The following is a 4,917-nucleotide window of genomic DNA, read 5'->3' on the forward strand; positions in this document are numbered from 1 at the left end:
CCAAGCTAAACAATTTCTGCTGTAATAATTCTGCCTGGGAAGTGTGTGGGGCAGATGAAAAGCATTCTGTGGAATCAGCCATAATGAGGCGCTTCAGGCGGCTCAGATGGCGTAGTCATGGCTTGAACATGAAGTGTTCATTTATCCTGGGGTTTGTGCAGATGGACCAACCTGGCAGCAGGAGAGTCTCAGCTCCTTCACCATTAGATGAGTCTGTTTGATGACACAGTCTTTAGAAGATTTTATAGAACATTTTTCATAAAAATAAAGCCAAGTCGGTCAATTTCAATTTGGGAGAGAAGGGTGTCCCAGAGGGATGGTGGAAAAAATTGACTTTTTTTCACACTGTATCGATAACCTTTAATAATGTTCCAAGAGCTGGCACCTCCACAATGCAAGCAAGAGAATAACTGTGATATTTTGTGAGTACTTGTATGAATATTGATTCAATTTCTGCATCTGAGGTTTTAAAAACTGAAATAAAATAGTGGCTGGAAAATTGTTTCTTCTCCTTCCCTCCACCTAAAAGTAATACTAAATTTGTGTATTACAAGTAATCTGCAGACATACTGCAGTACTTGAAGTGCTTAGTATAATTTCCCTGTGAGTATTAAACTTCTGATAACCTCATTATTAATAATATTTAGGTAGCTACTTTGAGTTATTTTGTATACCCAGTAATTTGCTTTTTCCTGCTTTTAAAAAGTTATAAATAAAACAGATCTTTTGACATTCATGATAACTTGGAAAACAAGATGTAAGAAATTTCAAGTGGATATGATCCATTTATCTGCTTCATCTGTTGCTGTCATTTAATTCATGTGTTTCTTCTCCACATTATAATGATAATAATTCACATCTGCAACATATGAGTGTGCTAGATATGCCCACAATAATCAGATAATGTAAAATTTGAAATGAAAAAATATTTCCAGTAAGGGGTTTTTTGTGTAATTAATGTCTATCTTTAGAATATTGTGTAAGGATTGAAAAATATAAGCACAAGCCTATAAATTTGGTAAGTTACCCAACTTTCAGTCGTCACAGTGCTGGATTTAAAAATTGGGTGTTGCTTACAAATTATTCTGACTTTGGGGCTATATTTAAGATTGGGGCAGGCTTTGATAAAACTAAGTACACCATCCTAACATATGTGAGGCTGCTTCAACTATTTCCTAGCTGATTCCTGTGGAACTGCTCCCCTCAACTTCCTGTAAATGTCAAAGGTTTTTTGTGACCTTGTTATGACATGGCTGACTCCCATTCTTCTTTACTAGGAGATTTTAACAACTCAAGATTTATCCTTTAGAACCAGAAGTATTTTAAGACATGTAATTGGATCAGTGCTGGCATCTCTTTGCTTTTCTACCACAATATCTGGCTAAGGAGCCCCTGAGCCTGCTGTTTAGCACTTACAACAGTTTGAGGTGAACCTGAGGTGGAAAACACGACTTAATTAAGATTTTTTTTTGCATCTTCCTAATAGTGTGACCCACTGGTGTCTCCTTTGGTGCACAGAAGTGCAGCTAGACTGGCTCAATTTCTCCACAGCTCTCTACAGCCCCGAGGAACAATTTTGTCTGTCAGTATCTGACACAGCCTATGCAATACTGCGTCAGCTCTGCCTCACTGCCAAGCACACACCTTCCTCTTGAGGCTATGAGGAAAGTGGTGAGAGCCTGTACTCCTACTTAATCCTGCTGAGACGAGGAAATGCCATGAATCAAATGTGTCAGGCCTGGACCAGGCCCAGGAAGCTCACAGTTGTTATTAGAGTCGTGCTCCTCAGTGCCCACTGCTAGTGAAAGGATGAGCTCGAAAACGCGGCCCAGAGAGTGGGAGGGAAGACCTGCAGGGACAGGTCAGGATTACTCAGGTGGAGACTGAGCTGACCAAATGAAGTTCAGCAAGGGAAAGTGCTGGATTCTGCCCCTGGGGTGGGGCAACCCTGGATGTACGGACAGACTGGGGAATGGAAAATAGTGCCAGGGAAAGGAACCTGGTGGTCCTGGTCAGTGGCTGTGCCAGCTGGGCCAGGAGGGATTGTGCTGCTGTGCTCTGGGCTGGGGTGGCCTCACCTGGAATATTGTGTGCAGTTCTGGGCCTCACAGTGTAAAAAAGACATTAAACTGTTAGAGACTGTGCAAAGCAGGGTCATGGGGCGGTGAAGGGCCTTGGAGAAGCTGTATCAGGAGTGGCTGAGGGCACGTGGTCTTGTCACCGGGAGGAGAAGAGGAGACTGAGGGCAGAGCTCACAGCAGCTCTGCAGCTTCCTCGTGAGGGGAAGAGGAGGGGCAGCTCTGATCTCTGCTCTGTGGTGACCAGGGACAGGACCCAGGGAATGGCCTGAAGTTGTGTCAGGGGAGGTTTAGGTTGGGTATCCGGAAAAGGTTCTTCCCCCACAGGGCGGCTGGGCACTGCATCAGGCTCCCCAGCAGGGAATGGCCACAGCACCAGCTGGACAGAGTTCAAGAAGGATTTGGACAATGCCCGTGGGCACATGGTGTGATTCTTAGGGATGCAGGGACAGGAGCTGGACTCCTTGTGGGGCTCCTCCAACCCAGCATATTCTGTGATTCTGTGACAGGAGACCAGAGCAGCCAGAAGAACAAAGCAGGCATGTTACTCCTGCCAGTGACCTCCGGAGGAAGGAGAACTGTGCCATGGAAAATAGCTTTGGTGCATTTATTTCAGCAGTTTCTCTGAACATTCATTTCTTGTAATCTCAGTTCATGCTGGGCTTTCTATTGTCTTTTTAAGCTTTACTGAGGATGAGATTAAACAAAATTCTTAGAGGGAAACCTTGGCCTCGGGGACAAAGGCAGCAGACATCTGCTGTCACAGTTGAGTACATTGTCCAGGGTGGTAGCATTGTGTATGTGCTACTACTGGGAGATTTCTCCTCATGCTTTCCTTGGTTTTCAGCTTCTCCGTACAAAGTGTAAAACAAATCATGGCACATCTGGACTGCAAGTATGGGCTATTTAATGTTCCCATTTAGACAGAATTTTTTTGCCAGCTTTTGACATTTACAAGACTAACTAAACATCAGTCTTTCCTGAGCAGAAAGTTCCATATTCAAGCCCAAATGATTACATCAGAAATGCAGTGATTTCAGTAAACCCACTACATCTGGCTTTATTTACCATTCAGTTAAAGGTTTCGATAATGAATTAGACCCAAAAATAAAGAAAAAAATTAGATACACTAGTAAACTGGTGCACCAGTTGCTTACTGGTGTAACTGTGACCTAAATTACTCTTGGCAGTAGGCTGAACATGAAAGGGATGTAGAAAAAAGTCTTGGCTCATGCAGATTGGTTTGACCACCCTTTCTGACAGTCCTACTCATGTACTGATGATAAAAGTGGCTTCATTCATCATTAATGAATGAATTAAATATGATGATAATCATGTCAGTAGCACTTCAGAAACATGCATTTCTGCTAAAGAATGAAAAGCTGGCCACTTAGGCTATGGAACAGTTGCATGACAGTGTGCAAAACAAATGTGTGTGTGTTGGCAGCAGGATGGTTGATTTGAAACAATATATTTCACTGGGTGTAAAAGTTAAGGAGCAGTACATGATTGCCACAGGTTGCCCTGACTGGGTGGAGTGTGCTGGATCTCCCTGGAGGGGCTCAGAGATGCTTTTAAGAAAAGGGTTAATTCTCTGTTGTGAGAAAAAAAAATGCAACAGAAAGAGGAGCACAAGCAGAATGAAAGAAAAGAGAAAGAATCCATTTTACACATGCTAACAGAAGTATGCAACAGTACCAAACCTGACATGTACACACACACAAGAAAAGAGTGTGGAGTAACAGAGCAATCTCAACACAAAGAAACCACAGGAAACACGTGGTTACACTGAGAGATCCCCTCCATCATTGCAAACCATTTACTTTTCATTACCAGAGTCCTGTCAGTGCCTAAGCACCTTTTTAAGCTCCACCTGCTCTTGTAAAATGGAAGCTCAGCATCTGTAGAGGTGCTGGTTATTTATGATTTGTTTGCCAAAAAACTGCAGGCTGCTGAAGTGACAGAGGTCCTGCTCTATGTAGAACTGGCTGTTTTAGAAAGAATAAGGGCTGCTTCCTACGTCTTTGGGTGTATCCTTTCAGTGGAGGAGAGATTGTTTCCTGTTCTTTTTGTTACAGAAGAGTTTAAACAAAACAAGCACGCTTTAGAGTGTATACCGTCTTTAAAAACGCAAGCCTGTGAAGTTGTGAGATGTTTCTCAAACCACAAATGGTTATTTGAATTGGGAGTTGTGAGGGTTATCTCTGTGGTAGCTGCTTCTGGCACACCCTGTCTGCAGTGGTGATGGTTGAGAATGCACAAGGAGCACTGCCTGTGCTCTGATAGCTGTTAAGCAGTTTAGTAAGAAAGGATGTCTTGCATTAAAGGTTTAACTTAAGGAAAAGTTCCTGCTTGAAGTTCTCCATAAATGCCACCCAACAACTTTATGACATCTGTAAGGGTGTTTCCTTCCCTGTGAACCTTTTATTTGAAGTGGCACATCTTGGAATTATGGACTCATGGAATTGTCAAGATTGGAAAAGATCTCTGAGATTATTAAGCCCAACCATTAACCCTGCCACTACCATTTTCACCACTAAACTCTGTCCCCAAGTGCCACATCTATGTGTTTTGAAGACTTCCAGGAATGGTGATTCCACCACTACCCAAGGCAGCCCCTTCCAATGCCTCACAACACTTTCAGGGAAGAAAATTTTCCTAAAATCCAATCTAAACCTTACGGGCGCAACTTTCCTCTCCTCCTGTCCCTGTTCCCTCGGAGCAGAGCCCAACACTCCCCCCCGGCTGCCCCCTCCAGTCAGGGAGTTGTGCAGAGCCACAAGGTCCCCCCTGAGCCTCCTTTGCTCCAGGCTGAGCCCCTTTCCCAGCTCCCTCAGCC

This window comes from Corvus brachyrhynchos, unplaced genomic scaffold, assembly GCF_000691975.1.
Source record: "Corvus brachyrhynchos isolate BGI_N302 unplaced genomic scaffold, ASM69197v1 scaffold325, whole genome shotgun sequence".
NCBI lineage: Eukaryota > Metazoa > Chordata > Aves > Passeriformes > Corvidae > Corvus > Corvus brachyrhynchos.